Source organism: Sturnira hondurensis, unplaced genomic scaffold (assembly GCF_014824575.4).
Source record: "Sturnira hondurensis isolate 20B ecotype Veracruz unplaced genomic scaffold, ASM1482457v3 Scaffold0000880, whole genome shotgun sequence".
NCBI classification, from domain to species: Eukaryota; Metazoa; Chordata; class Mammalia; order Chiroptera; family Phyllostomidae; genus Sturnira; species Sturnira hondurensis.
Window position 1 is genome coordinate 11303127 of NW_028073511.1, and position 13237 is coordinate 11316363.

Genomic DNA, 13237 nt, shown 5'->3' on the forward strand with positions numbered 1-13237 from the left:
AAACTCCACTCAGGAAGTTCTTACTTGAAATGGGAGCAGTTGGATGCCTGCACTCTTGCTTCAGAAACCCTGGGACCCCCCAAATAAGGAGAGTTAATATCTCCAATACCTTTCACAAGAAGACACCCATTTCATGCCACTATAAGAGGTAAAGTTGAAATACAAATGCCCTCAAAAGAGGTAGCTGTGCTCCGAAATCTCCACTAAGGTGTAAAGGACTTCTATTTGATTCAATCCTGAGAGTAGGTGTTTATAGTGGAGAAAATAAAGACATGGGGACTATGAGGGAAGTTGTAACCTGTGGAACCAAAGATAAACTTCACGTCTTGACTGTGTTTTCCACTTACATGCATTAGATCTGATAATTTGGGGAACATTGACCCAAGAAAGAGTTCAAGTAAACAAAAATAGAGAAGCAAGAAGAAAAGAAGATGTAACAATGAAATTTAAGCTATTTGGGGGGTGGGATTTGACATAATTAGAGGTAGCATAATCTTTTGACTTTTCCATATTTTATATTCATCATACTGACTAGTACTGAAGCCAATGTTTTATTTATATTGTGGGAAAGCTGGTTGCATCAGAGAGTCAGAGTGGTGTAATGGAAAGGTGCCACCCCCCCTGAATTCCAGGCCTAGTGTCAGGGGTCATGCTGACATGAGCCAGGGGCAAGAGGCAGTGGCCAGGTCCCCCTTTTCCTATAGAAAAAGTGACTCAAGTATAAATCCCAGACTGGTCTGCGACTATCGTAAGGAAACAAGCCCAGACACATCTACCTCGGACTGCCAGAGAGCCTATTGCCAGCAAATGTAAATTAGGGGAAAAATCCCAAACAAGAAAACCAACCAAATAAACAAACAAAACGAAAACAACTCTCACCCTTGAAAAACAAACCTAAAGCAAGTTTTGTTTCTCCATAGCTCTAGTGTCCAGAAAGCCAGGCCTCTATACAAGGCAATGAAAGGGCAGTCCCCTGTTATATTACACTGCAAACCCATGCAGAATAAAACGAAGAAAGAAAAGAAGAAAGAAGGAAAATGCTTAGATTTGGGATGATTTAACTGAGTCTGTGAGCTCACTGCAGGCATATGGATAGACCTCGGAAGACTCTAAAATTATAAGCAAAATTTAGTGGGCATATACATTCACTTTTGTAAAGAATGTGTAACTTTCATCTGCTGCCCAGAGAGGTTTGAGACTTCCAAAGGGTCGAGAATCCTGGATTAGAGAACAGTACACTTAGGGTTATAAATAAGGATCATTATCTTTTTTTTATCCTCATGTTCCTCAAGATAGTTCCAAAGGTACCGTACAATAACTTGGCATCTTACAAGAGAGATGTTGACTCTCACTTTCCTGGGAGCCAAGAGGAAGTGAGGGAATGAGAGGTGCCCCAGGTCCTCGCTCTCTGGCCTCCACCGAATTTGCTTTTCTTGCACTGAGTACAGGAGCTTTCTGGCTCTGCCCTAGACTCTAGGCAAATCATCCAACAGGGGCTGTACTAATAGCCTGAAGGTGTCCTAGGTCCTAGGTCCTCAAAATTACTCCCATTTCTATTAGACCCTTTCCAATAGTTGCTGAGGAAGCCGGTAGCCTGAACTTTTTTTCCATTCATGTCTCAGATTTTACTTGTGATACTTTCTTTGTGTCTGTCCTCTTCCGTAGGTCTCAAGGAGATTGAGGAGGGATTGAAAATGGCTCATGACACCACATTTCCATCCTGGAGATGCCCTGAGAGCAGGGAGAGAAGGACGTCTTTTACACAAAGTGGCTTATGTGGAAAGTAGAATGGATAATCTCCCTTAAGATTCATACCCAGCATTTGTGGAGGCTGCGTTGATTGTGCCAAACACGATGGAGGGCACTCAACGTTTTTCCAAATGCCCATAACAATGTTATAAAATTGGTATAATTATCAGTTTGCAGATAAGTGGATCAGGGCTCACAATTTAAGCAACATGTCCAGGGTGAAACAGCTAGTAAATAACAGTGTTGAAATGCATGCCATGATCTGTATAACTTCAAAATCCCAAGCTCTTCATTACCATTCTGCAGTAGTAAGTTATTTCTATTAGATTTGCCTTTATATCAAAAGGGTTTATCACTAGTTTATATCAAAAGAAGTACAACTCTTTCCGAAACACAGGGTACCTGTAGCATTCCCTTTAGTGAAGCAATGACTCTTCCTTTTTCTGTACCTCTTGATTGTGAGATAGAAAGCCAGACACAGAAAGAGCAGTGAAACGCTGACGTACATGCTGTTTGTGTGGCTGGGATCACATTCAACAATCAACAGAACAGCTGCAAGACTGGGTCTTCAATAAGTAAGGACTTTGATTTTCACACTTAAGGAGAAGTGTGTCACTGGGTGATTCTCGGTTGATGCGATAGCCCCAATGTGTCATCAAAGGCCAATCTCCTTCTGCTTTCCTTTTTCACCAACCTTAGCCTGTGGCTTCTGTCCCTCTGTTCCAAAAATAATGGCTGCGTGTCCAGCCATCGTGTTTACCTTCCAAGAAGGAAGGGCGAAGAGCAAACAGAGCACAGAGAGCACTGTTAGCCAGGTCTGTCCCTGGACCTGGGCAAACTGGGAAGGTGAGTTTTGGTGCTGAACACACACTATTACAAACAAAACTGAGGCTCTATTAGTGAGAGCAAAGGGGAGTATAATTAGCTGACAGACAACTATGGAAGCAGCAACACTTTGCAGAGGGAAGCAGCTGCAAGGCATTTCAGTGGAAGTTCCCATTTTCTGTAGCTGCTAGTCAGTGTTGTCTTATTGGCTACATCACATCAGCCACAAACTCTGGGGTAAAGCCTGCCTGAGACGGACTTATTGTAAGCCTCTAGGTTTCTCTTGTCTGCTGTACCAGATACAAAAAACTCACTAAAGAAGATGGGCTCAAGCCTTGGGTGGGTACCTCAGCTGCCTAGAGCATCATCTCAATACACCAAGGTTTCAAGTTTGACATCCAGTCATGGCACATACAAGAAGCAACAAATAAATACATATATAAGTGGAACAAATAAATATTTCTCTCTTTCTCTCTCTCTAAAAATAAAGCAATATTTTTTGAAAAAAAAAAGAAAGAAAATGGGCTCAGTGTGATGCAGCTGTGAAAGCATGGGCTTGAATTCAGAAGACTGAAGTTCAAGTCTCTCATCAGCCACATGTTATCAATATGACCTTAGGTAAGTCATCCACCTCAAGTTCTTCACATTTAAGCAAGGATGATAATGCTATCTATTAACATAGACATGCCCTGAGGTTTAAATGAGATGACTCATGTAAAAAAAAACCTTACAGAAAATTGAGCATAAACATTGCCAATGATTATTATGGTTTTCAGTTGAATAGCACTTAGTTTGGTCACTTAATTTGTTTTATTTATGGAAGTCACTTCATGCTGATTAACTTACATTCCAGCCCATGTTCAGCATAAAGCATCGTGTTACATTTAGAGCACTGATGCTCTAAAAGGACGAATCTGTAGATGTGTAGTGAAAATCCATAGGGTGCTCACATCTCACAGTGCCAGCCCCTCTTTCAGATATGCCCTTTCCCATCTTTTTTCCAGGATAATTCCTCCTTGGAACTCAGTACTCAGCTCAGAAGCATTGACTTCAAGGGCTGCCCCAAGTCCACTATGGTTCTTCTACCCCAATGGCTTCCATGACACTGATTCTTCTCTATTTGTTCTTCTTTTTTGTTTTTTTGTTTTGCCTCTTCTATGGACTCCTTTTTCCCACTAGTGCCTGAAAGTTTGAGATCCCCAGACTTGGGCTAAGTCTCAGCCATGACTCTCAATTGATACTCTCCCCTGGTTAATCTCAGCCACATTCATGGTTCTTTCTATTTCAATGTCTTGCTGACTCATCATTGAAATAAAGAAAGACACATGTGCTTCAGACCTGTGTCTCAAGTTTCAAAACCATATTTTCGACTGCTTGCTGGACATATCTTCAGCAGCTCTTCCAAACTATTGCAAATAAAAATATTTATAGTTGAACAGTCCCCACCTTGTGGACTGTGGTCCTATACTTTATATTCTCTATTCCGGGTACCCCTACCACATACCCAGTTGTGTAAGCTAGGAAACTGAGTCAATCATCCTCTCTCTTTGCTTTCTTCCCCACATCTAGTCATTTAAACAGTCTTACCTTAGCTCTACCTTTTCCTCTTCTCTTCTTCACGAAGACTGCCCTTTGTCTGGAATAGCTTCACAGCTTCCTGCGTCACCCTCAATGTTACTCTGCTACTCACAGCTGCGTCACTAAGGCCCAGGTAACTAAAATGAAATTGACTGAGTCACGTTAAACCCCTGACAGCCCCCGTTGTTTTCTCTCATTCACCACTTCCACCATTTACTTTCCACTGCAGCAATTTTAAACTTGGGGCATCCCTGAGATGCCCAGGGACTCACCCAGTGTGGCACCCCTCTATTTTGGCGTGTGTGCATGTATGTGCATGCATGTGCATGTCATGAGATCTGGTGCCCTGGCTCCACATCATCTAGACTCTTTAGTCCAGGGCTCAGTCTACTGGGCTACACTCAATATTCTATGCATTTTTGACAAATGGTTCAGATTGATTATTTTCATCTTAAAAGTTAATTTTATGAAATGTGAATTAGGCCTTAATATTTAAAAAAGAAATAATAGAATAAAATTGTCCAGAACTAAAAAAAAAATACCCAGTAGCACGGTTAACACTTAAGTGACTTCACCTAAGCGTAAGTTTCTGACAACTGGGACTTTTTGTCATTCATATTCTGTAAACCCTGTAGAACCTTCCAAGGTAGAGCCAGATAAAGACATGACAGGTAGAGGTTTGGTCAGAATTCCTGAACTTTCACTTAGCTTGTGTCTTCATTTTTTTCCTCCCACTGATGTAGCAGAACTTATTAATATGGAAGAGCCTGAACACTTAAAATTAGTCACTCTTCAAGACTGTGGAGGGGGAAAGTATATCCTTTGATGTTAACCTTCCTAAAAGCCACACATACTCTAACTGCACTCATGGTGACATCACCCTTCTGTGTTTGTGTAAATGGACCAAATTAAGGAGATTAAGAAGGAAGTGCGTCAGAGGTAAAGTGACTGGCAGTGAAGTGGAGGCAGCAAATCCCTCCCATCTTCTGAGAGCAGTCAGCCCTCAAGTCTGCACACGTGTTTAAGGCAGAGAAGCAAGTAGATTTCTGGGTCACAGCCTCTGCTCTCCAGCAAACTGAGGACAAGGCTCATACCACATGAGAGTCTTGTCTCCTCAGTCCAAGAGAAGGAGAACGCTAAGCTTCTTACAAGGTGACACAAAAGAACTTATGAGGTACCTTTGCACACAGGGAAGAAACAGAGTGGTGCTACCTAAACCTAATTATTAAGTACTTGACATATTAAACTGCCCTCCTCTGGGGCTGACATGCCAAGGATAGTTCCAATTTTCATGTCAGGATTTTAGATACCCACTCCCCCCAAAAAGACTAGGCATTCTATAGAGTATATAAGAATGTTAGCTTTAAATATTGTGTCTTCTAATTGTTAACAAGCTATAAAAATGTATAGATATTCTTTTTCTCAATAGAACTGTTCCTGTCCTGTTGCATATAACTGCACCTAATGTGATCTGTCAAAAATGAAAATCTACCCATAGCATTTTCTGGTTTGAAACCTGTCCATATCTATAGGATGAGTTCTAAACCTGATGCATGAAATTCTTTATCCTCAGGGCTAGGTTCTGAGTATATCTTTTTACTTTTCCCTCCCAGCCAATTCCCTTACTTACATCATGTACAAGTAATATATACACACATGTACAAAGGCACATGCATACAATCACATGGGAACATACATCACACAAAGACACACACTATGTGCCCATTCATATACATAAGGGCATATGTATATACATTGAGAAACAAGACACCTGGGCACACATACAAGAGACCATAAACATATAGAAGCAGCCTTGCACCCAAATGTGCACACAGGCATACATATGGGTGCACAACACAGCAGCACACATGCACATGGGCACACCAGAAAGGCACACAAACACACAAATACACATGGGCATATATTCACAGACAGCTGCATATATAAGAACACACATGAATGCACATACACATGCACCATGGGCCTACATATAAGGACACATACATGAACATGCACATGCATGCATAGATTCAAACCCTATGCTCCAACCTTGTAAATGAATCCTTGTTCTTTCCTGGGTCTTACTCCCAGCAAGGTGGTATAGCCTTTTTATTTGGTTCATGAACTAATCAGGCTTCTTGCTTTTCCCAAGAGCACATTAATGCTACTTTCATTTTAGCTGATTGCTAACATAACTGGCTGTTTTCCTCACCGAGCACATAGAGGTTCTCATCATAGACATTTGTCAAGAAGCACCATTTGAACTTACCATTTTTCAGAAATTATAGATAATGCTATATAATCATGTATAGCTTATACATTCCCCTGGATCATGGATGTCAAAAGAAATATAATGAGAGCCATAGATATGAGGCACATATGTAATTGAACCATGGTGAAAAAAACAAAAAGAAATGAGTAAAACTGAATAAATGAGTAAAGAAATGAATAAATGTTAGTAATGTTTAATCATTTACAAAACCTTATCATCTTCACATGTAATCACTATAAATTACTAGTAAGATTTTCACATCATGTGTGAAATGATGTGAAATCACTAGTAAGATTTTCATGTGTGTTTGAATGTATTTTATACTGAGTGTGTCACACTTTCAAGTAGCTGCATTTCAAATGTCACAGCTGCATGTGGCTAGTGACCACCATACTGTATGGTTCAGATTGGATTTCGTAAAATCCTCTCTGCATCAAATCAGACCAGTAGGCAGCCTGACATTGACAGCTAGGGAGCTTAGTGGCAAGTCTGTGGTTTGTTTCTAGCAGATTTTTGTATGGAACTTAGGGCATGCCTTTTGTAAGCTTACCTAACTCCAGGTTTTACCTTATTTGCCTCCTTTTATTTTCTCTCTACCTAACAGTTTGAAGTTATTTTTCATATATTTTGATTGGTTGTATTCATTGCATTTTTAGTAGCTATTTTAAGTCTTATTTGTTTGTGGTTGATCTTATAATGAGGCCTGTATAAAAAACTAGAAGAAAAAAAGGATAGTCATACTCTTCCACATCGCTGTGATTCTCCGTGTTCCTCTCTGGGGAGGCCATTCCTGGACATCTTCTCTTTTTCTCGAGGGCAGGTGCTCCTTGCTTCAGGCACCCGAGGGCTTGTTGTACATTCTGCAGTAACACCACGTATGTGCTCCTAAAATCACTGTGCTGTGCAAAATCAAGCAATGAAAATAAGACTTCTGGAGAAAATGGAGTTAAGGACTCAACAGGCAAAAACATTCTTAAGTGACACAAAAACATAAAAAAGACAGAAACCAAATGAAAATAATAGCTCCATTTTACACACATAAAGTGGTTTATATTGCAATAAATAAGGCACTTGACCTTGAAAAAGATCTGCAATTTGCTTACAATGGGCATCAGAAGGACTCAGCTTGTGAGTCCTGGTGAAGTTGGGAAGGAGGGTTCTGTGAACCATGAGGGAGAGTTGTAACACCAGAGCAAGGTGCATGGGGCCCAGACCCTCCCGAAGGAAGTGAGCCAAGGGAGTGGATGCATCTCTGTGTGTGTGTGTTTGGATATTCTCTCTCTGCTCAGTTCATCTCAGTACAATCCTCTGCATTCACCTAACATTTCTTACAGTTGAAATTGTACATAGTCAGATGCAAAATTCAAATTATGCTCAAATCGTTCCCAGTATAACAATCCTTGGGAAAAAATCACGTTTTTGAAAATGAGCGATGTACCATAACTGACTGTAGTTATTTCTATTGTGGTCCTTTTCAAGGAAGTGAAATTATATGTAATAACTAGATTTTTGGAGAAATGGATATGACACATCTATTTAATTTTTGGCTGCTTTCATGAGTTCCTCTACTCTCTGGTCTAGACTGTGAATTTCTTGATAGTAAGAACCACAGCTCATTTCCGTATCATCTGTCCCTCCCTAGCTCAGTGCCTGACACAGCAAGTACTCAATGTATTATTCCAATTTTGTTAATTTAAGTTATATCTGATTATATCTGACCACATGTTAAAGTTTGAATTCCTTGAAGGAAGATATAAGACACTTACACACCTCCTCCAGCCATTTTTCTGTTTGAAATGTAGTGAGTTCAGAACTGAGTGGAGAGCAGAGCAGTGAATGTGCAGTGCTGTCTGTCCGTACTCATCCACCACCCTATGCTGTTCCCTTATCTGGAGAGACTTGCCCATCCTAACAAAATGTCAGCGGCTTACTCAATGGGTTCAGTGTCTTCTCAATAGAGCAGACTGAGGGGAGCCAAATCGGGCTGAGGAAACAATGGTTGGCGTTGTTTGTCCGAGTCTCTTTCTGGTCCCTCCCTCAGCATGGAAACCCTTTCAGGCTGCTTTCCAGATCAGGAAGAAATACTGCCGATCGAGGTAATAAAACTAGTGAAAAGAGCATTATTTCTCTATCGGCTAGGCTGGACTCATTCCTCACCCTGGGCTAAGGGGCAAGTGGAAATTTGAATGGAGAAATTAGAAATCAGGTAACTGGACCACACTGGAAACACCCAATAAAGTAGAAGGTCCCTTCTACACACATAAATTGCATAGACAACACAGTAAAAGAGATTAAAAAGCGGCCAAATCCAGAAAATTTGTGTTATTTTGTTTACATAATACCAAAGTGTTTCTCACTTTTTAGTTTATGTTTTGAAGGTCTTACAAAGAATCTAAATATTCATGTGTGTGTCATTGCCCTCTACTGGATAAGTCAGGTAATATTGTTTCACTCATGTCTACACAGTGTAATTTATCAAATAATAGTAGCTCATATTTGCCTAGCATTTGGTCTTTTTATTTGTCAAAATGTTTTACATGCTGTATCTTAAGTTATCCTGAGAATAATGTTTGGAAACAACTAAACTACTTTCATTCCCATTTTACAGATGGAAAACTGAGGCAGAAAGTTAAATTAAGTCATTCAATGTATATATCTTATAGAAGCTACATGCAAAGAACTATGCTAGACAATTTGCAAAGAAGAACAAGATGGTATCTGCTCTCTGGGAGTTTATGTATTACAGATATACATATAATGAGGCTCAGAGCCCATCAGTGAGCCAAGGGAGTGGATGCGTCTACATGTGTGCATGTGTGCGTATGTATGTATATATATGTATATATACACATACATAAATAACTATAATAAAAATAAAATTTGTGATATATAAATAAATTAAAATAATATTTATTGATTGCCTAGTTTTTTGACATGTATTATGTGCCCTATTTTACATATAACAAAGTTGAAATAACACAAGCTGGGTGCTCATACGTCACTTGTCAGATGTCCCCGGCACAAAGTGCTATAGGAGAGAATTTCCAGCTGGTATAAATTACGCAAGGCTTAATGAAGGTGGTGGTGTTTGATCTAGAGCTTGAAAGATGGGCAAAAGGAGGCAGATGTTTGAGGGGAGCTGACCTCATGATGTGAGCAAAGTGTGGGGCTCCCCTGGGGGTGACAGATTCTGCAGAGAGGGAGTGGAGGAGCTTAGGCTATGAAAAAAGAACTATTCCTGGTGCAGGATGATTATCTGTAGGAAGTCTTCCAGGAGCAAATGGTTAGGCCAGGGCCGGTCTAAGGCATCTCCTCTGTGCAGTGAGGACAGGGCCTGCGGGTGCGGGTCCGGCCCAGCAGGGCTGACAATGGGTGCCAGTGACTGCCTGTGTGCACAGTGAGGCTGCTGGTTAGGATGCTGGGCTTCCATTGCTCAGGGATATGTGAAATGTCTATGGGAGGCTGGCGTGGGAAGTGTGAGCAGGCTGTGGCAGGGTATGCTACTGGGAGTCAGTAAGGAGTGTCACATAGCAAAGGAAAATTGGGAAACCACTCACTTTCACATTAGCGATTGCTGAACTGTGGCACCTCCGCTTTCCTTTAACAACCTTGACCAACAGCCTCAAAAAGCCACGTGTAAAAAAATCAAATTGAAGACACTGTAGCAAATAAAACAGGGCTCTCTTTGTCCTTTGAATGTGATGACAAGCCTCATTTAGTAAAGGACGTGGGTGATTTTTGCCTAGAGTTTTTCTCTTATGCCTGACAATTTCGCAAGCCCTCTTGAGTAAGCCCTTACACCTTCCAAGTATTCTGTTCCTGGTGGTCTCCCAGAGAGTCTGGGGGACAGAATAAATGCCAGAGATCACAGAGAGTTCTCAGAGCTCACAAGGCCATGCATGGTTCACTGCCTGAGGACTGGGAAGCTGGCGCTGGGAGCTAGGAAAGAAATGGAAGAGCAAGAAGAGAAGTCAGGTCACAGAAATGGGGTGAGCCTTAGCCTTTGACAAAGAAAGCACCGGGCTGGAATTTTTTCCCTTTGAAACTTTTTCTGGTGTGAGTCCTTCAAGACTCTGAGGAAGCAGAGTAAATGAGAGAGAGAGAGGCAGTTAGACAGGTAGACAGAAACATATGGTAGACAGATACACAAGTACAGACATGGACAAAAGCAGAGAGAGATGAACAGAGACAGACATAGAGACAAAAATGAACCTTCAGTAATCATAGCATGGCTATAACTTTTCCTAAAGAAAGGGCCACTTCCATTGACTCAGTCTTGACCCTCATATAACACACTGGACTAAGTACCTTCAGTTGTTTTTTTTTTAATATCATGCATATTTATTAAACACCTATTCAATAATTGCCCCTGTCCATTTATTTATTCACCAAGAATCTCTTACGTGCTTACTAGGTGACAGTCACTGGTAACTGTGCTAGGAGTGGGGAATCTAGGATTTGTAAAAAGGTCTCTTCCCTTCACTAGCTCAGAGCCTCCACCTCACTGGGCAAATGTTGACACACACTGGACCGAGTGCGCTGGCGTTGCCTCATCTTCAGGAGGGCTGGGACCTGGGAGCACCAGTTCAGCCACATGACTGGCGTTACCTGGACAGCACACAACCATAAGTCACATGATATCTTGTGATTCTCTGTCCCTTTTGTTAGGATCTTTCCAAAGCTTTGAGTTTCAGAGAGGGAAACTGCCATTGGCATAAAAGACATTAAGGCAGGCAAGTCCAGGTTTTGGCTTCACTGGCTTAGCAACACAGGTCTTAGAAAAACTCAGATGAGTTTTTCTCATTTGAGAAATAGGAGACTCACAGCCACCCTTCCGTCACTGCTCTGTCTTTAGTATCAGCCAGAACCACACAGTGAATGCCACTAAAATGAGATTTGTTGCCCGATACGCGTTCTTGGAAGAGAAGACGATTGAGCAAGTTGTTGACATTGAAGTGGGAGGCAGTTCACAGCTTCCCCACAGCCTCCTATCATTAGGAAAGGCAATCTCAAGTGGCTGGGGCTGCGTTTATCCTTTAAAATAGGAAAGTAAACTAACTGAGAGTCACGGTCTTCCCCTTGGTACACTTTGCCAACAGTTTTGTCCTGTCTTCACATAAGCACCTCTCATTCCTCACATCACGCAGCATATCTAAGCAGGGTGAGCTTCTGGAGAGGACAGAAAGTAGGATGTTCTCTTGTGGTTTAAGCAATTTGTGAAATAAAAATGTGGATGAAAGAGAGTTGGAAAATGATACAGAGTTAAAACCAGGGCTCCCAGCATTTTCCATCCTTTGAAATTTTTTTTTAGATTTTTATTTATTTATCTTTAGAGGGAAGGAGAGAGGGAGAGAAATATCAATGTATGGTTGCCTCTTGTGTATTCCTCGCTGGGAACCAGCCCGCAACCCAGGCATGTGCCCTGACTGGGAATCGAACCTTGATCCTTTGGTTCGCAGGCCCGCACTCAATCCCCTGAGCTACACCAATCAGGCCCATCCTTTTAAAAATCCACTGAAAGTTGCTAGAACTTTTCATATCACTAGACTCTACACAGACTGACTTCAAAATTGTCTATTCAATTAGCACTTTCCAGATTTTGGATTTCAAGCACCATTGAAAGAAAAAAATCAAAACAACCCATGACAAACTGACACAGAGTACCAATTTTCAGTTTACTTTTCTAGGGGAAAAAAGAGTTAAAAAAATGACAACAGCTGCCGTTGGCACCACCATGTCCTAAGTGAAGGTTTAATATTGCAAAAGGAGGAAGGAGACAACTTCATATACATGGAGTCCCTTCAATTTATTTAATTTAGATTTATGAAATGCAGCATTGGCTTTGTATTTTCCATTTAGCTGAGGAACTGGCGACAGTTCACCGCAGACAAGCTCTGGACCGGCCTGTGGTGATCCTGACCAGAATGACAAGACCCAGGGATCTCTGAGGACGTAGTCTAGTTTGAGCAACAGGTCCCCACAGGCCTTGGTAGACAGAATCCTCACCCCAGCACCAGGTGAAATCTGACCTCAGATTCCTCATCCACAAAATGGAAAGGCTACTATTTGCCCTGAGAACCGTTATGCCTCTTCAGTCGGATAGCGGGCTGAGCACTGAGCAGAGAGGGCCTTGTCACAGGTCCACAAAGAGATTATTTCCCTATGTTTCCCTTGTGTGTAACAGGAGAGAACCTTACTCTTTTCATGCCCTGGAACACCTGGCAGATGGAGGGCCTTGTGTTTAGAAGGTATTCAGTGAAGGTTTGCTAAATTAAATTTGCATGAATATGACTCATAATGCGGCATTCATTACAAATATTACCTTGCTTAGTAAATGCTTATTTTCTTGTTTCCCTTACAAATTCTATGCTCCTCAAAGTTAGGGATGGTACTAGCCTATTTTCTTTTTTTTAATGTTTTTTTAAAATTTATTTAATTATTTTTCAAGTACAGTTTTCTGTCTATTACTTCCATCCCATCCCACCCCGCCGTGCCCCGTGCTCCCGCTCCCTCCCATTTCCACCCTTCTTATTTGTTGTCCATGTACCCTTTATATTTGTTCCTCTAACTTCTTCCCCTATTTCCCCTGAAATTCCCTCCCCTCTTCCCTCTGGTCGCTGTCTTCCTGTTCTCTATTTCAGTGTTTTTGGTTATATTTTGCTTGCTTGTTTGTTTTGTTGTTTAGCTTCCTGCTAAAGGTGAGATCATATGGTATTTGTCCTTCAACACCTGGCTTATTTCACTCCGCATAATGCTTTCCAGTTCCATCCATGCTGTTTCAAAAGGTAGGAGCTCCTTCTTTCTCTCTGCTGC